At 39.7% G+C, this 23,955-nt stretch overlaps 1 pseudogene; it reads left to right on the plus strand.

Annotated features, from left to right (window-relative positions):
- Positions 1-406: 406 nt before the first annotated feature.
- Positions 407-9,774, plus strand: LOC148038865 (amino acid transporter AVT6A pseudogene; annotated as a pseudogene).
- The last annotated feature ends 14,181 nt before the right edge of the window (positions 9,775-23,955 follow it).

The following is a 23,955-nucleotide window of genomic DNA, read 5'->3' on the forward strand; positions in this document are numbered from 1 at the left end:
AGTAAATTAGGTAGTTAACTAAGTGAGTTAGTTAACTAAGTAAAGGAGGGTTAGGAAAAGGAAGGAGGAGGTGGCGAAGGAGAGGAGGGAAGGAGGGGAGGAGATGGCGAAGGAGGCGAGGAGGAGGAGGAGGGATGGAGGATGTTGGTGGTGGAGGAGGAGGAGGAGAGGAGGAAACGGGGGCGGAGGAGGAGGAGAGGGGCGATGATGAAGGGAAGAAGCGAGGGAGAAAGGAGAAGCGATGGGAGGAGGAGAAGACGATGGAGGAAGAGGAGATTGGAGGCGATGGTGAAGGGCAGAAGGCGAGGGAGAAGGGAGAAGTGATAGGAGGAGGAGGAGACGATGGAGGAAGAGGAGATTGGAGGCGATGGTGGAGGGAGAGGGCGATGAGGAGGAAGAGGAGACGATGGAAGGAGATGCGGTGGGAGGCGATGGAGAAGGGGACGATAAAGGGAGATGCGGCCGAACAGGTAAGTTGGTTTTTTTAAAAAAAATTAAAGGGTGTTTTTTTTTAAAAAAATTAATGTGTTTTTTTTTTGTAAGTTTTATTGAAATAACATGGATGGGGCATGGGGGTATGGGGTTGCGGGTGTTTTTTTTGTTGTTGTTTTATTTTGTTATTTTTTTAAGGGTTTTGGTTTTTTTTGTTTTTTTTAATTTTTTTAAAGGGTGGGAGTAAAAAAATTTGCATCGGTGGGATCAGATGGGGCGGGGACGGCGACACACGAGGCACAAAGGCCAGGGGAGCGTCCCGAGGCGCTTAAAACCAAAAACAGGCGCGTTCATGCACGACATGAGAGACACGACCACATATCAAGAGGAAGAAAAATGAATAAAACCTAAACCATACACCGGATCGAAAAACCATAAAAAGGAAATGTACCGGAATAGAGAACAGTAAAAAGGAAAAATGTCTTGAAAAATAATACCGTCGGGGCTATCACATCAAATCACAGTTTGGATGGGGTTAGAAGGCGTTCGCATGGAAGAAACAAGAAAAGAACGCTAAAAAACACCAATGAAAATTAATAACAAAAAATCCAGATGGTGAAACAGGGCAGAGAAAAAAGAAACTTTATGCAAGAAGGGTGGACGGACAAGGGGATCCACTCAGAATGGAATTTCGAAAAGAGTAGGGTAGGTTTACATGGAAAAATATTAAAAATATGCACGAAAAGGGTCCAAAAATGCGCAAAAATTAATAGTGGATGAACCATGCATCGGAAGGACAGGGAGCAAAAAGAAAAAATTTCAAGAGGAAGAGGGAGGACAAGGCTGTCATGGCAGATTGGTGTTTGGAAGCAAGAAAGGTGCGTTCACATGAAAACCCATCCAATTTATGGAAAATGCTTCAAAAATTAATAACTCAAGAACCATCAGTCGGAACAAGGGGTGGTAAAAAGAAAAAATGGGCATTTGAAGGGATAAACAGAGCTGTAAGGTTGGATTTGGATTTCGGTGAACATAGGATGTGTTCACATGCAAAACATCAAAACAAGGGATAAAGGGAAATAAGGAAGAAACGGCCCAAAGGGTGGGGTAAAGTTAGATGGGTGGGTGGGAAAGGGACCCATGAGGGCAGAAAGAGGTCATGGCATACAATCATGATCAACTTGAGGCATATGCAGGGGGTATGCACATCAGATGCGTAGGGACGTGTCCCCACACTTAAAACTGTAACGGAGAGAGTAGATTGATCGACATGGCCATAGACTTGTCGATCGATTAGACGCTGGCATCTCCACACTTAAGACATCACATACACTTGCAAACAGAAAAGTAGGATTAGGAACACTTCGCCCGTTTCGCATATGGTCGAAGGAACCGTCACTGCTATAGAAGGGTTGGAGTCGGTTGCATGAGAGGTACCACGGCTCGCTCTAGCATTCAGCCAGCATGGCAGGGACCATGCAACAGCACTCGAGGAGGTAGTCGGGTGATGAAGTCCATCGGGGGAGGTGTTGTTGACGAAGGAGAGTCACGCAACTCACGGGCACTCAAGAGGAATGAAAGAATAGTCACTCACCCCATAACTTACATCACTCGAGGCAATATTGATGGGAACCTAGATCTCACGCCTGGTTTAGAAATCAACAAGGGGGTGGTGCAGAGGGAGTATGCCAGGGTGTACAATTAATGGTGCATCAGTGCGTCCAACCCTGTCTGGTGGCATAGGTGCAAGCAGGAAAGCTAGGGAGCCTTACAGTACCATGTATAGAACAAAGTGATGTGTCATGTGCTGATGGCAGAGACCCACCCCATGGGTGCAATGTCCCTCAATCCTCACCTCTCAATACTTGATTGAAGAACCATCCGTCACACTCAGCCCATCCTCTGTCTCATGCTCTGTTGAAAGATACAGAGGGTAACCCATTCCTGAAACCCATTAATGTAATCCTCATTGTCACTTGTGCAGAGGTTGTATGCCTTGTGCGCATTTAATGGTGCAATAGTGCATCCCGCCCTATGTCGGTATACAGTGCAAGAAGGAAGGCCAAGGAGCCTTATGGTGTAGTGCACAGAAATAGATCGTGTGTTGTGCATTGAGAGGCCCATTCCGTGCGTGCAACACTCCGTTCACACATCTCACCTCTCATTTGATTTGAAGGGAAAAACTGGTCACTCACCCCACCCTCTGTCTCACGCTCTGTTGAAAGATACAAAGGGCAGGCCATACTCACGTCCCCATCTTGTTAGGATGAAAGCTCACATCATTCAAGGGGTTGGTGATGAAGATCATGTCAGTTGTTGTTGTCATCAAGATATTGAAGACGAGGTGTACCCAAGGAGGCAGCCAACAAGTCTCGTACTTCAATGATTTGTAAGAAAGGTCGTCTATTAAGAAGGACAGGCGGTCTGATATTGCAGAGACAGCATGCTAAGGGAGGTGGCTTCAAATTACTTGCTGAAAAGGTACGGCTGGTGAGTCAACTATCCTAAACTGCGGGGTGTGTTTCCACATTTTCTTGGAACGAGGCCTGTTACGACATGGAATTTCTTCCTTTTCTCCCACAACAGTTTTGTTTGTTTTTTTTTCTTTTTCCTTTTTTTTCGTTAAGAAAGAGAATGGTAGAAATACCATGTGTCAAGACCAACCTCGCCACCATTATTGAATCAGATGAGAAGAGAACAAGGTCAGGTTGAGAGGTATCTGTGAGGGGCTAGCAAAACGAGACTGCCTCATGAGGAGAATCATAAGGGCTATTAGTAGCACGAAGAGAAGGATGGTACAATGCCCAAAAGGGAGAGGGTAGGTCGATTGTGATTGTCAAAATCCCCGAGGAGGGAAGTACTTCTTCAGACAATAGCCATTGATCAAGAAAGGATCATCAGAGGCATCAACGGTCTACACTTGAACAGATCCATTATTTAGGATTAACAACAAGTACCTTGTACGGGCCCATCCACCACTGTTGAAGCTTGCCAAGAAACTTGCCAAATCTCGAATCATAGGCTAGGACAAGATCACCTTCTTTGAACTCCTTGTGCTTGATGAAACTATCATGATAGGCCTTGCGTCGCACTTGAGTGGCTTCCATGCACTGTAGGGCCATCCGCCGTATCTCATCCAAGCATTCCAAGTGCAGGAGGTGGCATTGCAGTGACTCATCATCTCCCAAGTGTTCTCTAACTGCCACTCACAAAGAGGGCAATTCCAATTCAACAGGAAAGATGACTTCTGTACCATACACTAATTGGAAAGGGGTCTTCTTGTAGCTGCCTTATGGGAGGTTCTGTATGCCCAAAGGGCCTTTGTAAGTCAATCATCCCAGTCGTGATGATGTGAGGAAATCATTCTTGTCAGGATCGAGTAAAGGATGTGATTGGTGACTTCAACTTGGCCATTGGCTCTGGGATAATAAGGAGTGGACTTGCGATGGTAGATCTTATATAGCTCGGTTAGCTCTCCTCCATGATTTTGTTAAGGAAATGAGTACCTCTATCACTTACCAGCTCGAGGGGACTGCCAAAACGGGTGATAATATTCTCATACATGAATAGGGCTACGCTATTACCATCATTTTACCAGCAACAATGCATAGTATTAGCTGTTGTTTAGCTCAAATTTGGGAAGAGAAATGGTTTCATCCAATAGCCTTTGCTAGCCATAAATTGGGAATATCTGAAGTCAACTATACTTATATGGAGAAATTGTACCTTGGAATGGTTTTTGCAATAAAGAAATTTAGGAACTATATACTCTATGAGAAGGTGGCATTTTTTATCAAGGAGGAGGGACTTAGACTGTTGATGAACAAGTTGCAGCCGCCTCACCTTTTAGCAGAGAGGTTAATCACTTTGTAGGAGTTTGATTATGAGATTAGGAGTACGCCACCAAAGCTACAGGGCATTGTAGAATGTCTTGTGGATTTCGAGGAGCCAAAGAAAATTTTGACTAAAGGGAGTGACTTCGAAGGTCTATTTAAAATCCATATAGCTTCTATCCCTTCATGGTATGTAGCTATAATGCATTATCTATCTACTAGGGGATTTGGGGCTGCTTCATCAAAGTCTGAGAAGAGAAAGATTAAGCAGCAAGCACTGCGCTTTTGAATTATAGCGAAGTGTCTTGCATTGGAAAGGAGTGGATGAGATTTATCATCGATGTGTAGTACTTAATGAGGTACCATTCATTCTTGAGGAATGCCATGATTCAGTATGTGGGGGACATTTTACTAGATAGCTTAATAAAAATTGAAGTGGAGGGAGTCCATGAGATAAATCAGATGAGAGGTCAGGAGCTCCATGTTTTCTTCTCCTCCATTATTCTTCTATATTTCTCCAAAAATCCACTACTACAAGTGGTATCCTCAAAAGATAGATACCCCAAACTTAAGGACACTTTACATATTCTTCTATTTTAGATACATACATCCATAGGATATGACTTAGGATATGTCATATTTATCAGCACTCCCCCTCAAGCTCAGAATGAGCTTGCACACATAAGACTCCAAGTGCACTCCTGAAGTACTCAAACTTATCTTTACCTAATGCTTTGGTAAAGATATTAGCAACTTGGTCATTTGTTTTCACATGGACCAAGTCAATCTCTCCATCAATGACTTTTTCTCTAATGAAATGATAGTGTACTTCTATATGTTTTGTCCTTGCATGGTAGACTGGGTTCTTTGGCAACATAATGCTACTTACATTGTCACAATACATAATGAGTCCACCATCAATCTCTATCCCCATGTCATATAAGATCAATCTCAGCCATGTCTGCTCACATGCTGCCAATCCAATGCCTTTGTACTCTACTTCAGTGCTTGATAGAGCAACTATAGGTTGCTTCTTACTGCTCCAACTTGCCATGGCTGATCCAAATGAGAATGCATAGCCACTAGTAGATCTTCTATCCATAGAGCTACCTGCCCAGTCTGCATCTGAGTATCCAAACAATGTCGGCTTGATCCCTTTTTCATAAAACAAGCCAAATCCAACTATCTTCTTCACATATCTAAGAACTCTTCTCACTACATCCAAATGTGATTTGCATGGTCTCTGCATAAAGTGACTTATTAATTCAACAGTATAACTCAAGTCTGGTCTTGTAATGGTCAAGTAGATAAGACTACCAACCATCTTTCTGAACATAGTGACATCCTCAACATAAGATCCATCATCCATCAACTTAACATTTTGATCCAATGGTGTATCAACCGGTTTGCATCCTGCCATGCCATATTTTTCCAACATCTCCAATGCATATTGCCTTTGTATCAGCCATATACCATGAGGTGTGTCAATAACCTCAATACCCAAGAAGTATCTCAACAAACCAAGGTCCTTTGTATCAAACTCTTTATGTAACCCATGCTTGACTTCAGTAATCTCCTTCTCAAGTGTACGTGTAATAATGAGATCATCAACATAGATGACAACAACAACCATATCATCTTCTGTATGCCTCACATAAAGTGAATTATCAGCTTTTCTCTGCTGAAATCCCATACTACATAAGAATTTGCTGATTCTATCACACCATGCTCTTGGTGCTTGCTTCAGTCCATGTAAAGCCTTCTTCAATCTACATACATAATGTGGGTATTTTGGATCCACATAGCCCTTTGGTTGATCCATGTACACTTCCTCTTCTAATTTTCCATTCAAAAATGCATTTTTCACATCCATTTGATAAAGCTTCCAACCGTAGATAGAAGCCAAAGCAATTACCGATCTCACTGTCATCATTTTAGCTACTGGACTGAATGTTTCTTCATAGTCCAAACCATAAGTTTGTGCATATCCTTTTGCAACCAGCCTTGCTTTATACCTCTCAAGAGAACCATCCGACTTACATTTGACCTTATAAACCCATTTACATCCAATGGATTTCTTGCCATGAGGTAGTTTCACTCATAGCCATCATCATCATCATCATTGCTTTCATAGCCATCATCATCATTGCTTTCATAGGAATCAACATCCACTGCAATTTTGGGCTTGTACCATGATTCATATTCACTGAATCTGACATCCCTACTTATGTATACTTCCTTACTCAACACTGGATCATAGCATTTGTATCCCTTCTTCTCATCAAGATATCCAAGGAAAATGCATTTTGCAGCCTTAGGTTCCATCTTCTTTCTCGAATCATCTAGAACATGAACATAACAAACACATCCAAAGACTCTAAGGTATGCAACAATGGGTGTCCTTCCATACATTCTCTCATATAGTGACATATCATGAGTCAAGGCTGTAGGTGCTCTATTCATAATGTGAACTGCAGTATGCATTGCTTCTGCCCAATATGACAATGGCATGTTCATTTGGTTCATCATTGCCCTTGGAACCTTTGCAATAATCCGATTCTTCCTTTCAGCCACACTATTTTGTTGAGGTGTGTACCTGCATGTCAATTGACTTTTGATACCATGATCTCTCAAGAAATCACAAAACCCATATGACATGTACTCTCCACCATTATCTGACCTCAAACATTTTATGTAGCATCCAAACTACCTTTTAGCCATAGATTTAAATTCCAAGAACTTTTCAAATGCTTCACTTTTATGCTACATAAAGAACACCCAAGTCATTTTGCTAAAATCATCAATAAAAGTGATATAGAATCTACATCTTCCACTCATGGAAACATTTTGACATGGGCCCCAAATATCTGAGTGTATTATTTCCGAAGGATAGCTTCTTATTCTCCCCCTCTTTGGAAATGGCAATCTGGACTGCTTGCCAAATTGGCATGTCTCACATACATGATCAAAATTCACATATCCAAAATGCGGTAGACCACGGACTATCTGTTTCGATTGCATTTGCTTCAATCTTTGCAAATTAACATGACCAATCCTTCTATACCATAATTCCACATCCTTATCTTGCCCATGTCCTCTCTCAACATACATAGAGTTTTGAATCACTGGAGTACCTGCATCCAAAGCAAACAATCTCCCTTTCTTTCTACCATGAGCAATCACCCTGCCAGTTCTCCCATTATGGAACTCTTCAATGAAACATCCAAATTTATTGAATCTCACCTGCAATCCTTGATCTGTCATTTGACCAACCGATGCTAAGTTCTTAGTTATTGTGGGCACATAAAGTACATCACCAAGCTTGTTCTCAATCCCATCTTTAGTAACAAGTGGCACACTACCAATATGAGTAATTTTATGTAAAGTATCATCACCAGTGGCAACATATTCCTCATTCTACATTTGCTCCTTGCTATCAAACCACTCAGCATGATGATTCATGTGGTTGTAGCTCTTGAATCCAAAAATCAGTCATTCTCACGAAGAGGGTGAGTCATGCTCCCAAGCACATGCTCCATAGCAAATAGGTGACCTCTAGGTGATCCACCTCTAGGTCCATAACCTATACTACCATAAGTGCCTGCATAGTGGCCATATTGGGTCCTTCCACAACCCCTAGACATGGCATTCTATTTTTTATAACAATCCCTCTCAAAGTGACCAAACTTCCCACAATAATGACAAGTGCCATCTCTTTGTGAAGAAGGACTAGACCATCCTCTACCTCTAGGGAAAGATCTTCCCTTGCCTCTATGCATGAAGTCACCACGACCAAAGTTACTTCTTCCACAAGCAAAACCATAATTACTATGACCAAGTGAAGAGCCTCTAGCTCTAGATGAGCTGCCACAACCTCTTGGTGATAGAAAACACTGTCTCCACCAGTGTTTTTGCCATTGCTAGATGCATTCAATCCTAACTTGATTTCTTCTGTAAAAAGTAGCAATCCAATAAGCTCCTCAAAGTCAGGCGTATAGAGCCTTCTCTAACTGAAATAGAGGTATCCAACGATTTGAAAGCTGGTCCAAGTCCATTTAGTGTCACTAACACTAGATCATCATCATCATCAACATGTGCATTAATGGATGCAAGGTCTTCTGCAATTTGTTTGATTTCTGCTACATAGTCACTGATACTGCGATTGCCTCTCCATGCACCATGTAATCTCTGCTTGAGTTGTATCTTATGAGCCTCTGTACATGTTCCATACATTTTTTCTATGATTTCCCATGCCTCCTTACAAGTACTTGCCTTTTTTATATGATGAATCAATGTTTCTAAAATACATATGGAGATCCAATGCAAAACTTTCCTGTCCTTCCCTGTCCAATCCTTGTACGCTTTCTTTTGCTCTTTAGTTGGATGTTCAGGAACTTCAGGACATTCATCATCACCTGCTACGAGGTCCCATAGACCTCTACCCATTAGAATATTTTCCATCCTGTAAGACCAAACACAATAATTGTCTTTGGTCGATTTGTCTCCCACAATCTGAGTGATCTGTGCCGTGTTAAACATTATGGCTGCTGTAAATTCAAAAAAAAACAGCAATATAAACTGTCCACAAATGATATTCAGTAGTATACCCCAATCAGGAATACCAATGGTCCAATCTGAGACCAAAAAGCATCAAACATAGTCCAAAAATGCATGTAAAAATAGCTTCCAACAATATGATTGTCATACATTCAGTTCCCAACAAGAACCATCCAATTCGTATCCCAAACGGTGTCCGTATGACCCAAAATGCATCATGGCATCATGACCCAAAATTACAAGTAAATCATTCATTGTGTGTGATCGGGATGCTGTATCGTGGGTATCCTGATTGTTTACCTCATCATCATAGGTGATGTCTTATCTGGAACAACATCCTCAGGTGTTCATCATTCAGGGGTGTTAGAGGAATGTGCTGGAGGCTTGACTTGGTGGAACTCTAGACTTTCAGTTTTCTTGTTTACAACATTTTTTTGTCCTTATCCCATTGGTCTCCTTCAAGCATGTTGATTCTCTGGGGCTCTCATCTGCCTTGTTAGTGGCACTAGTTGTGATGTTTGTCATTGTGATGGCAGTCATCACAGTCACAAAGATTGCTGTAGGACATGTCAATACACCAAGAATGTTTTCGGATATTACGGATCAAGAGTCTGTACTTGAGCTGTTTGCAGTTATTGCTGTTGTCGTGACTGCATACATATGCCATCAATCTATTCGTCCAGTACTGAATGAGCTTGAGAATCCATCAGATTCCAAAGGCGTGGTAAGGATATCTGTGGCAGTGACAACCTGCATTTATGTAGCCATGAGTGTATTCAGTTACCTTCTATTCGGAGAATCCACAATGGACGATGTGCTATCAAATTTTGATGAAGATCTGAAAGTCCCATATAGCACTGTGCTGTGTGACATTGCTCGTGTTGGTAATGCCCTTCGATTTCTTCCTCTTTCTTGTCTATCTGGAGTCCATGGTGCTGTTTGGGAGCTCTAGAGGCGCAGAAAGCTGTTTGTGTTGAAAAATTGGAGGGTTTCGAGTCGTTTTCATAGAGAATCTGCTTCTTATAGGGTTTTTGCTCAATTTCTCAGTTCTAGCGGTGGAGTCTCAGGACTTTGCCTAGTTCTACAGCTCCGTGGTTAACTTGAGCTGCCAAGGAATTGCTGCACCTACAGTGGCCGAAGCTTCAAAATTATCCTTTTCACCACTTTTCTTCCTCAGATTTGTGATATTTATAGTAGCTAAGGGCTGTTAACATGGTAGGTGGGGCAATAGGACAGTTGACTATCTCTGGGCCGATTTTTGAGGATAATCCTAAGAAGCAATATGATTTTGGAAGCGTGTCTTCGGTTCTGAGCATGTGCTTGTATGTCCTCGATGAAGCGTGCCTTAAAGTGGCAATATCAAGCTGCTTACCTTCTCTCAAATCTAATGTCTGTATCATGTGCACACCACCATACATTGCTAGAAGAAGAAGTGGATGAAGAGATTATGATTTTTGTGGTTGCATCAAAGCATGGACATATTGCTATACTGACGAAACTCTCTGTGGTGCTGTTGAGGGATGAGCTTGGCTCTCATACCATAATAAAAACTAAAGTGGAGGGAGTCCGTGAGATAAATCAGATAAGAGGTTAGGAGCTCCATGTTTTCTTCTCCTCCATTATTCTTCTCTATTTCTCCAAAAATCCACTACTACAAGTGGTATCCTCAAAAGATAGATACCCCAAACTTAAGGACACTTTACATATGCTTCTATTTTAGATACATACATCCATAGGATATGACTTAGGATATGTCATATTTATCAACACAGCTTACTACCCAGAAAGCTCTCTATGCTAGATATTGGTGGCCATTAGATTTTGAAGATGCTTTCAATTATGTTAAGTGTTATGATGTCTGTCAAAGGCAAGATGCCAACAAGGAGAATTGTAAGCAGCCGCTAAACCTTATTTTAGCTATGTTACCCTTCAAAAAATGGGGTATCAATTTTGTTGGACCAATATACCCTTCATCGACTATGCAAAAATGTTCTATTATTGTAGAGGAAGACTACTTTACAAAGTGGTCTAAAGCTCGAGCAACGATGAAGGATAATGCTAAGGAGATAGCCAATTTTATTATGGAGTAAATTATTTGTTATTTTTGTCTAGCTAAGAAGATAATGTTTGATCGAGGGACACACATCCTGAATAAGGTTATAGTAGCCTTGATGGAAGCTCTGAAGATTAAACACAATAAAACTACCCCATATAATCCGAAAGAAAATGGTCAAGTTGAGAGTACGAATACATAGCTTGTAGGGATCTTATCTAAGATAGTGTCTAAAAGTAAGCAAGATTGGGATAAGAAACTGTATGTGGTGGTTTGGGCTTAGAATAAAACATTCAAGAGAGCTACATGTCACACCGCGTTCAAGATGGTATATGGGGAAGAGTGTGTCTTACCATTGGAGATAGAGCTACCCATTGTGCAATTTGCTCTCAATCATTCATTGGGTGAGGCAAAAGCATTGCTAGAAAGGTTTATTTCTCTTGCTCATGTTGAGGAAATTCAATTGCAGGCTCTATTACATCAAGAGATAGGGAAGAAGAGAATGAAAGGACTTCACGACCTTCGAGCTAGGAAATATTAATTTGTAAAGGGTCAATTGGTGTTGTACTATGATGCTTGTTGTGAGCTATTTCCTAGTAAACTAGAACCCAAATGGGATGGACTGTATAAAATTGTATATTGGAAAGAATGGCTCTACAACCCTTTTAGCAAATTTGAAGGGGTAGAGTTTAAAAATAAAGTTAACTTTAATAAGCTGAAGCCTTACTATGTGTAAGGGATGACATCAAACTTGGTGCCTATGTAGGTCATTTAGGATTCTGCTTTAACTTGTAGTAGGTACCAAGTCAACCGGATGGGAAGAATCATTCCTTATCTTGAGCATCTGTATTTAGAGAAACGTTACCACCAAGGTCGAGTGATCTAGTGGAGTGAAGGTTATCGGGTTATTGAGTGGCAAGATAGATCTTTCACATGGGATATTAAGGTCTACTTCCACCATTGTCATATTATTCTCACGAGTATTCTTATCAAGTTCAGCAAGGAAGGAGGGATTGTACTTGTCGTATATCCTCTCTCTCGACTCAACTTTGGTTATCATAAGTATGAGAGTGAGCTTATCAGTATGGTGTGGCCTATCATTGAAGACTGGGTCTATACTTTGTATTTTGACGGAGCTTCTAGAGGGCCCGCTAAACTTGCGAGTGTTGGTGTGGTCATTAAATATCCTCAACGTAGGGTTGTTATGAAAATGGGAGTATATTTTAGGACACTCCTTTACTAATAACATGACAAAATACAAAGCCTTTATTAAGGGGTTGAATGTAGCCCAATGTGGTGGTATCCATTGGTTATTGGTGAAAGGTAACTTGTGGTTAGTGATCAAATAGTTGAATGGGACCTATAATGTGTGGGATCCTATCCTATGGATGTACCATCATGTAGCCTTGGATATGTTACATATTTTTGAGACGGTGACTTGTCAGCTAGTTCCTCGAGAGTGGAATCACTTTGTAGATTCCCTGACTAATTATGCTTTTGTTGAAGATGTGTTTTTTCAATTGTGGTCTGGGGGAACTCTTACTATTATCTTCTAACATTAGCCTAGGACTACTTTGGGGTCTTCTTGCTAACACATCCTGTTTTGGCCACCGATGAGTTAGGTAGCAATTGAGCACCTTCCTATTTTGTCATGGACACATGGGATCATTTATCATCATATTCATCAGACACCCCTTGCTATTTATACAGGGGGTTAGCCAATAACCTGATGCATTTAGTGTAGGGCCTAAGGAGCCCTTATCCTTGGTTGATATTATGCTTTAGTAGAGTTATGTCAAGACCAAGGATTTGTCTCAACAAAACAGAACACTGTTGAATGGTCATTTTGTGAATTATTTCATTAGGCCAAGAGGGCCAGCCATTCTGTAGAGTGAAATGTCACATCTTGTTAGGCCAAGAAGGCCAGCCATTCTGTAGAGTGAAATGTCACATCTTGTTAGGCCAAGAGGTCCATGTGTCTATTTAGAGCGGGGGCCTGTTAATGGGTTTTGTTTTAGTGCTATGCTAGACAGATTTAGCAGAACCTAGAGGGAGCATCTTGCTATGCAGAAGTTTCTTGTGGCCAAATCCAAGTGATGTTCTTCCTTTATGAGTACATTCCTTTTATGCTATATGTGTTTATGTACTTGGGGAGAATTGATCTTTTGTGGGGAATTGGCAATTAAGGCATGAAGTCCCAAGTTTAGGTTAGGTATATCTGGGGAAGGTTCGAATAGTTATCTACCTCATGTAAAGACATTGTTAGGCATTGAAAATTTTGTTTTTAGTAGTCCTAGTGACCATGTTTCTACTAGCTTGCTAGCTAGCTGTTCTAGGAGTCCCTGCTAGTGTGAGGTAGTTAGAGAAGTCTGCCAAAATAAAAAGAAGAGAAAATTTTGTATTTATTTGAAATATAAAAATATAGAGGTGTGTAAAAAGGGGTCCCTTAAAATAGAAAAGCTAGAAAGAAAACAAATCTCAAGTCCAGTTGATTTTCACATTGCAAAGGCTTGGTAGGTTCCTAGGGACAAGTCAAACTTGGGACATTGATACCTTGTCTTCCTACTAGGGATGACATCTGGTTGGAAAATAAATCCTAAGGAAGGTTGGAGAAAAAACAAAAGTGGGCACAAAGAAAATATTTAATTGTCGCCTTTTGTGAGGGATTGATAGGTTCTTGGGTGCTGAGTTAAGACCTAAGGCGGATGCCTTGTTCTCATTGGATCACTAAGCTCAGCTCCCTCCTTTTTACATGCCCAAGTCTAGAAACTTGAAGGAAAAATATAATCAAGAGAAAATATATACTGGCCAGGCTATAGGAGTCCTCGCTTGGTGGTCTAGTTGACGTTAGGTAGGTAGTATAGGCCACCATCTAGGATGACTTCTTTGATGGTTCTTTTTAGCCAATCTCTGTGTTGGAGTAGTTGGTTAATCTAGATTTCTATCAGAATACGGTAGGCCTATCCCTTGAGGATTTTCATGCCTTGATTTTGTCAAGGGGTCAAGTGAGAGCTGTTGTTATGCTTTGTTGTGTTTTTTTTTTTTGTGGTAGCTTAATGCTTTTTATGGTTATTATTTGTGCAGATTAGTTTATGTGTTCTATAATTTGAGTCACCCTGTCTTGTGGTCACCAATGAGAGTGGGATTTTAGGACCCTTTTTTGAAGCAAAATTTTGTTTAAAAGGCATAAAATACAAAATTTTCATGGAAAAGGAAACGATTGTGGATCAATGAGCTAGAGTTTTCCTCGCTAGAGTTCGATGCCATGAACACAACGCAAGTCTCGGTTTGTCAATCTGAGTCCATTTAACCCCTTAGTTTTTGAAGTGAAAAAGTGCCCAAGAGGTGTAAAAGACTAAATTTTCATGGGAAATGAAACGGTTGCAGATCAATGAGTTGGACTTTTCCTAGATAGAGTTCGATGCCAAGAACGCAATACAAGTCTTGGTTCATCGATTGGAGTTTATTTGACCCCCCATTTAATCCTCATAAGGCTTTGTATTCTAAAGCAGCTATGTGATCCGGGAGTCAAAAAGCCGCGACAAAGGCTAGATTGATAGATTTTGATGATATGAAGCCACCCATCTAATCCACTTGCAAATGGAATTTCGTTTGGATCCCCATTCGACAAAAAACCACTTGCATACAATCACCTGAAGTTTGAAATAGATATTTTAGTCATTAAGTCTTCAGCCTTAATCAAAAGGCAAAAACTCAAAAAATTGAATTGGGGGGGAGGCATAGTTTTTTTTCAGTGCTCTATTTTTTTGGGTAAAAAATGGATTGTGGCACGTGTTGGCATCATGGGAAGGCAAGAGGCAGCAATATGAACAATTTTGATGCCTTCATCCGCTTTAATTTGTGCAAAAAATGGCTGAATAAATGAAGATTTCAAATTCTAGTCTTTCTATCTCCTCTCTCCTCTTGTTGTGTGTTTCCATGGTTTGATTCTATGAGAAAATGGGGTGGGATGAGATGAGATATTTTAATCGTGGGGGATGATAGAGTGTGAAGTAGTATAGATGTGGGTATCTATGCTTTTATGAAGAAAAAATACATTTAAAAATGCTCTCAAAGCCTACCACCGCAAATGCACAACCTTAAGCGATAGGGAGAAGGGGGTGTTAAGGGTTGATAATATGCTCAATTTTGATGTTTTTTTATGCATGGCATATAGGACATGTTGTTTCTAAAGTTAAGAGGGTCAAGCAGAACAAGCATGCTCGGTTGCTAGCCCGATACAATGCAACAATCTTGTTTAGAGTAAAGGCATGAAAAGAAATGTTTGTTTACCTTCACAATGTTGGTTGTTGATGGAAAAATGTTTGAGCACTATAAATCATACACAATTGCATTGCACATAAAACATGGTATCATCCTCGATGCACACCAATTGGTCTTCCAAACAATGACTTACGTTAAGGAGGTGAGATACCCTAAGCTGTAGGGTTAGAGGTTCGTTTCCTTTGGGGAATACTTAGTGAGGAATATATTACATCCCCTGGATCGATCAATTAAAAGAGTGGAGCATGTTTTGTATGTGTCCTATGTATGAACGACTCATCTTAGGGCCAATCCCCGAGGTGTAGAAGAGCTATAGTGGGACCATTGAAATCAACCGAGGGGCGCTCTCTTTATCTACGCTTACAAGGTGTATTACACTGATATGTGTAGGAACTCCCTTGGAGGAGTGTGGGAAGGGTTATCCGTTGGATTATAGTCCATACAAACGAGAAAATTTACATTAGAGGTTAGGATGGTATACCCCTTAGATGCTCCTAGCCGCGAGGCCATGTGGGGTAGTTTGGATGTGTAGTAGAGGCCTGGCTAGTGACATACAGCTAGTGTTGGGTCCATTTTAGGTCCCAATACATGTGTTTGGATACATAGATGTAGATTGGGCTGCTAGCATGATTGATAGAAGACCTACTAGTGGATTCATATTTTTCATTAGTAGTGCAACAGTTATGTGAAGCACCAAAAAGCAACCTACAGTTGCTTTATCGAGTAGATGTAGAGAAGCTTCAAAATTTTCAAAGCTTACTTAGAGCTACAAAGATATAATTGAGCTTGAGGGGGATTGTTGAGATAGCAAGCTTTAACATATGCAGGCATTAATGATGGAAGGACTGGTTAGATGGGTCCACATGTCCATACTTAGCATGTCAATGGTCATTATGATTCTCATATGGCCACTAACTTATTACTTATTATATTTGATTATTATACCAATCTACAATTGACATAGTTATAGTGCTAATCAATTAGTATAGTCAGTTATGCACTGTTTAACTTAATAAAGGCCACTTTCCTTAATGTTGTATCTTATCTATACTTTGTGTCAATTGTATTGTGTGTAGATGAAGAATAAAAAACTAGTAAGAAAACGTTTTGGCCTCCATCTCTCTCCTTGTATTCTTGAATAAGCTTCCTCTTGTGTGTATGGTATGTTTTTGGCACAGCAACTCAAGCAAGTTCCCCCATCATGTAGTTCTTGACATCTACTCCTTCTACCTATCTCTATTTCTTCTTCTTTATTACTTCTTCTCCATTTCTTTCTCCTTTCTTCTTCTTCCCCTTCTTCTCCTTCTCCCCTTGGATTCTTCTCCTTCTCTCTTTAGTATCTTTTCTTCTCCACTAGTGTCTCCCTCTCTCCTTCTCTTTTCCCCTCTACTCCTAATACACACACACACACACACACTCTCTCTCTCTCTCTCTCTCTCTCTCTCTCTCTCTCTCTCTCTCTCTCTCTCTCTCTCTCTCTCTCTCTCTGTGTGGGCATGTGAAAATTTCAAGGTGAAAGTCTAGCTTATTTAGCATTAATACTAAGGTTTATATAGCCTTATGTAAAGGCTAATGGCCTCTCCTTTCTCTTAGTCTCACTATCATCATGATCTCTTTCCTTCTCCTAGTGATGCTATTGAGGTATATTATCATCACCTATTTTTGTGGATCAATGCGCTTAATATAGTGGCTTAATCATTGACTGTTAGATCAAGGAGAAGGAGCTAATGAAGATCACAAGATCGATGGAAAATGGTAGGGATGGATTGAGTTGATGGGTGGCAACTATTTTTTATTTTCATTTTATTCTTTTCTTTGTTTTAAAAAAACTAAGGCTTATAGCTTTTGTTAGACCCCCCTCTTAAGCCCCCTTAATGCATGGGGAGGGCTGAGATGTTTTAGTGATAACATTTCTCTAAATATAGATGCGTGAGATATATAATTAATTATTCCATTTGATAGCCTTGGTACTCCCTAAAAGTTTAAACTAGATCATTGTAATATTCCACCGTAAGATTCTCCCCCGCTTTTAAACCAAACTAAAGTTAAAAAAATTTAAACGTCGCCCCCCCTCTTAGCGCCGCCACCACTGGCGAAGGGAGGGGGAGTTGAACTGAGTGTCAGCATAGGTAAAGAAGACGAGACAGAGGAGGGGCTGCGGTCGTGATGACAACATGTCAACGTGACAAGGAGGGGGAGCCATAATATTAAGAAAAGAAGATGACGATTACCGGAACTGTAGTGATGGTTAATGAGACAACGGGGAGCTTGATTCAATGAAAATGAGGATGACGTTGAAGGTGAGACGATGATGATAACAGGGAGCAGGGGACATGTGTGCCCTCTCCAACCCCCCCACTATCTCTCCTCCTCCAGGAATCACAGACTACATGGTGGGAGGGCCATTCTGGCCACCTGAGTGGAGAAAAAGGGAGGGTGGAGCCCCAAGAGACACACAAGGAAAAGGGGATTCTATTGCAAGAAAATCTATCTTGTAACATCAACAAGCTTTTATTTCATTCTTTTGATGACCAAAACAAGGAAAACAACAAATCTTCACATAGCATCATAGTAGATATCTCCCACGGATTTAATAGAATCAACCATAATCTTCAACATCTTCAAAGAATCCATCAATAGAACAAGGAACACAAAAGAATACAACACTTTGAATGGAAATCAATCACATAGTATTCATCTTCAATGTCTTCATAGTTTTCTCTCTTGATCTCTCATAGAAAGATACATTGTTTTGATAGAATTGACTATTTCTGACTCTCTCTCTCTCTCTCTCTCTCTCTCTCTCTCTCTCTCTCTCTCAATAGTACATTATCTTCTCACTAAAATACTCAAGAATCACTCATAATAATCCTTCTTAGGTCGTGGATGCACCTTCCAAGAGGTATGGGAGGTATGAAAGGGGACCAAAGCCACTACAGTGTCTCTTCATAGCTCACTACTGTCACTGTCACTTTAGTCTTCTCTTCACTCTTCAGCAGCTGCTTCTTCCATTTGTTTTAGCTCTTTTGAACTTAGATTCATCCTTTCCAAAATTTAGAAAACTTTCCCAAAGTCACACATACATTCTACAGAACATTTACAGAAGATCTACAAAACAGAATAGAACAGGAATAGAGTAGAGACAAAGGCTCTACAGAGGATTACAAAAGGTCATCAGAGAACATTAGATCCTTATAACTCATACCAAAACCATTCTAAACTATCAAAAACTATTCAATAAGCTTTCAAACTATTTCAACCTTCATCAATCATCAATCCATGCTTCATACAGAAAAAAATCAAAACAAAACAGAAGCTAAACGAAAGGTATTAGAACCAATTAGAACCTCAACAGAACCTATCTGAACATCACAAAGCCTCATATTTCCACTAAGAATCATCATGAGATTCCAAAACATAATCAATATCATCCAAAACACTATCAAACACTTCAAAAACAACCATATATCACTCAAAATCCATCAAAATAAACCATTCAGACCTCAAAAACAACAAAAATCAATCAAAAATTCAGACTTTTTCCACTCTCAACATATCCCCACACTTAGAAAGGAAGCGTCCTCACAACCTAAGGAAAAGAAAAATATAAGTTCAGTAAACATCTCAATTCGATCTTCTTTAGTATCTTCAATCATCACCCAACCACGACCCCAACTTATCACCTATATCTAGGAAAGAATACTACTAAAGGAAAACATTGTTATTCAGTAACACATCTTATAAAAATAAAAAGTCATAAAAAATTTGTAAAGGATATAAGAGGTTCCTCAGCTTTGCATCATAGGCTTGCCATCCACCATCACCATCAGTAGTCAAAAAGAGAACTCTCGAACAAGCACGAACTCATCGCATAAAAATTAATACATCACAAACACAAAATAACCATCTAAATGGCACCTCCAAAAAATATATAGCATTAAGAAGCATAGAAGATACACTCAAGGGTATCAATGAAGATGATCCCTCTTGAAAGCTTGATGATTACGAAAGCGATCCATGGATAAAGACTCATCTACAAAAGATTTTGGAGGATTCTGAAAGAAGAAAACAAGGTATTTGCTAGGTAAACAAAGAGCATGAAAATATAGGACATCCAACTATTGAGAATCAATGTTCACATTGACATTCATACAAAGCTTTGGAATGGCCTTTTGATTGTTATGGGAATGCCTATGCATATATGCTAGGTACCAAGCAAAATGGGCTATCAATCTCACTGAAGGATCTAGATATTGTGAATATTGTTAGAAAAAATGGAGATAATTTTGATACGCTTGACTAGCAGTTGTCCAGTCTCCTAGAATTAATGGCCAATTAATCTATGGTCTCGTGAGAGAATCAGTTGAGCTCCATCCTCTTCTTCTCGGAATCTGCTGATCAAATCCTTCATACCCACTAACCAACTAAGGGGATTGAGAAATAGAAGTGGTAGGAGATGGAAGAGGAATAAGTAAAAAAGGCTGAAGAGATGGGTAGGCAAAATCATAAAATGAGGAATAAGCTAAAGAAGGATTACCTGAAAATTTAAGCAAATCAGTTAGGAAAGCTGTTAATTGATAAGGAAGAAAAGTAGAAGGTATGTGGATAGATGGGGAAGGACAAGGCAGAGAAGGGAAAAAGACTCGATCTTCAATGAAAGAACAATAGGTAAAGATTGGAATTTGAGGAAAACCTTGAGGTTGGAAAAGGAGAGGTAAGATGGCTGCTGAGTTGGATTGATAAAGGGAAAAATAAGCATCATAGCGATGGGCCATTTGTTGATAATATAATAAGCTAGGAACATAGGAACCTAAAACAGATCGTCGATGGTAGGCATCAAAGAAGGATGAATCAAAGGGATGGTTCTTGGAAACATAAGCTAAGAGATCCACCCTTAGTTAGTTAGTGTTCTGCACATGAGTAGAGGCTGTATTCTGTTGTTGGTTCAGGACTACAAAATCAATCATTGAATGCCATAAAGTGTCAGGGAAAGTAGCTACTTTAGAAGAATAGCACTGGAACATTTCATCTATCCTCAACTCCAAATGGTTGACATACAAGGCAGCTTGCAAGACCACATCCCCTACATACCAAGCCATATCTACATCATCTGAAATTAACAGATCACCTCATAGATACATGTACGACAGCAACATGGTATCCGTCGTCATAGAATCTTCAAAGACCATACGAAAAATTTCTGTTAGCAAATCAAAAGACCAAGCTCCACTCTAACCATCCTTTGGAAGAGGGAGATCCATCATTGAGAGCTTAATATAAAAGGCCAACTTCTGTAGCTAATAGTGGACAAAAAAGGAATGGTCGGGAGGAAGATACTCTTGAAATTGCTCAAATATAGACCATAATAAATCCATCCTGGACTGCAATCTTTCCACTTTAGTTTGAAATAACGGACATAACCTCGCCTGTCTCTAGAGAATTGCCAAGTCCTGTTGAGATATAGAAGGAATCATGGGGACACTCAGACTTGGAGGGATGGACCGTGACTGCACTGTGATTGCACCAGTTGGTCCTTCAAATATTTAATCTGGGAAGCTTGGGTTTCCATTGTATTGTGAGCACTCTGCAAAGCTGACAGTTTTGTATCTAGAAGAGTCTTAAACTCTTGAGCTTCTTTGGACATTTTCTCTTTCTCTTCCGAAAATCTAGTGACCTCTAATTGAGCTTCTGCTAACTGAGCTTTCAAAGAAGATATTTCTTCTCTCCGGTTCTCAATCATTTGTGTCTGTTGCTCCTATGCTTAAATAGATCGGAAAGAGTGTCTTTAATGAAGGCTAGCTCTATGGTTTCCTTATGCATCTGGTCTTTGGATTGCATCAATTATTCATAGAAAGAAGCATATAACTGTTGAACACAAGCTATCACTGATAGTTCAATAGAACTCTGGATGTCATTACAAAGGAAAGGAATGGCATCCCCTATCACTAAGTTGTTCAGCGAAGGAACTGATATATCCAAAGAACCCTCTCGATGTGCCCTAAATAAGTTGTTGCATGTGAGGTAAGCAGGGAGGTCACTCCCAAAGGTAGAAGGAACTGACACTGAAGGAATTACTGGTGGAATTTTCTTTGCTTCAAGCACTTCCGCTGAATGACCAATGGAGGAGGGGAATCAATATCCTCTATGTCAATGGGTTCTGAATCTTCCGAAGGTGGAGAGGGAGGGACTGGATCAGATTGAGGAGGAGGTAAAACACCGTTCTTAAGTCCTGAATATGTCAAGAAAGCATATAAATATGAACCATAGGTTACATTGGTAACATTTCCTCTAATCACCTTCACAAAATGTTGGTCCATCTTCGTAAGAAGGTAAGTACTCCAGTCAATGGAAACCCCTTTTAAAACCATCTTGGAAGCTGTGAAGAGCTACTTGGAAAAATAGTGAGATGGTGTCTTGGCAGGCATGAACGTGTCCTGGAGAAATTGGCAGACTAGCTTTCAGAGAGGATCAGTGATCATTGAGAAAGACACGCCTGAAGTGTTAATCACCTTCTTGACATCGAGGACCCCTTTAGTCTGCTTCTGTAATAGCTTGAGGATCTCTTCTTTTGAGAATAATTGTCTGGCTGTGACGAAGGGTTCTCCTTTGTAGGGAAGAGACAAAGCCTTTCCTAACCCTCTAGGTGTCATGACCATGGAAGTACCATGAACCAAGCCCGATTTCTTACTATATGACGTGATAAAACTCATCACAAAGGGCTAGATCGTCTGGAATCAGAGGGAGTGAAGCAGCCACAAAAGATGCAATGCTAGCTTTCGCAATAGGCTCAAAAGTCAGTAGGGAAGAATAATCCCTTACTGATCAATGGGACATACTGAACAGGAGGAGGAGCTTGAGGCACCATTCAGATGGAATATACACGCACCATACACAGACAATCATAGTGAATGCCTGCAAAACAACAGAATATCTATAAAAAAGAAATTGATCAAAATAAGCACACACACACACGTGACTAACCAACTAACGACCCCAAACAATCCACATCCTAGAAAAAATTTGGCATGAACCCTACACATATGTGACCGAAAGCTTCATGCTATGCAACAAACATGCATCTGAGACCTCGTATCAAGCAGAAAAGAAAACTCAGACCACACTCATAATCGTATCACACAATCAAATCATAATACCTCAATAACCTTCTCAGGACATAACCAGAACTTTTATAAGTAATGACAGCTCAAAAGATTGCACATGCCCATCCAACGAAGCATATTTATTGAAATGGGAAAAAAGTGCAGTGAGGGGAATGATTTTAGTGAAGGGTTCGTTTTAATAAATTATTAACAATGGTTGAAATTTTATTAGGTTATAAATCTTAATAAGAAAACAACAGTTTATTTTTAAATTGTTAGTTACAATTTATTAATGTGAAATGGTGCTTTTAACAAATCGCAGACTTCAATACCCAGACTCAGGTATCTAAATGCATATTCATTGATTAAAAATTTGATGTGTCTGAAGTGCTCTTCTTTTTCAGCACGTGTAGTTTTGTGACGGCTGGTTCATTTTTATTGAAGATTAAGGTGCCTTTGAAGCGCACGTAGCACATGCAAAGTGAATAGCGGGTTGATTTTAATTTATTAGAAAAAGGTGTATTTGGCACGAGCGTGCATGCCATGCTAGTGTTTAGGATTCGTTTTAAGAATTAATCATGAATTTTGGGATAGTGAAAAATAAAAAATAGGAAGGAAAAAAAAAAACTAGAAGTGGGTATGTGTGTATGCAATGAAATGGAATGTGCATGTCTCCATCCCAAGTTGTAAGTCAGCAGTCCAAAAAGGAAAAAACCACAAACTGAAAATGATGTGGCACGTCAAGGCAAGGTTAATGGAAGTACATTTGTTTGGTGTACGCAATTTGTTTTGTTTTTGTTTTTGTTAATTGTGTTCTTAAGTTATTATTTATTTTTAATTTTTTTAATTTGTTTGTTTCTTGTTTTTTCTTAAAAATATGATCAAAATGGAATAAATGAGACACATTAATATATTGTAAATTTTGATGGTGAGATTTCAGCAGTCCACCATGAATAAAAACTAGACCATCAAATTTCAACAATGTTTCTATATTTATCTAGTATTTTTCAACTTATTTTCGAAATTGAAAATGATTTTTCCATGAATTTAAGTATTGAATTTAGCATTTTTACCTTAAAATAAAAGTTGGACAATTTGGCAAAGCATTTTTTACATATGGAATATTCTAGAAATATTCCAATGAGTTGGTGGAATTTTTTTTAAAAAATTATTTCTTATTTTTATTAATTTTGTAATGAATTTTGTTCAATTTTTAATGGATTTTGAAAGATTTTCAATATTTGTAATTTATTTACAATTTATTTTTTGCATTTTTAACCAAGAAAATAAATCAAAAAATTCCAATTTGGTAAAGGATTTTTCAGCTATTTTTCTATTTTTTAATTGAAATTTTTATATTTTAAAAGAAATTTTTAAATTTTTAGGTGTTTTCTCGGGTTTTTAATTGGGTTTTGGAATTGAAAATAGGTACTCGGGCTGCGTGTGAACAACTCCATGGAAACAACTGAGCATGCACCACCGCACGGACAAGGCCAGACACGTGTCCTCACACGTGAACACTCACTGGAAAATTTCCCACAGACTCGCGCACGAACCAGGTACACAAACACGAGAGGTTCTCCCACGTGACGCCACTCGAACACCCACACACACAAACACGCGAGCACGTGAACACGTTGTAGTGGGGGTTGGGGTAAATTTAGGGAAGGGGGGGTTAAATGTGGGGGTGGGGTAA

Source organism: Lygodium microphyllum, chromosome 3, assembly GCF_053477565.2.
Source record: "Lygodium microphyllum isolate KBCC chromosome 3, Lygodium_microphyllum_v1.1.10, whole genome shotgun sequence".
Taxonomy (NCBI): Eukaryota; Viridiplantae; Streptophyta; class Polypodiopsida; order Schizaeales; family Lygodiaceae; genus Lygodium; species Lygodium microphyllum.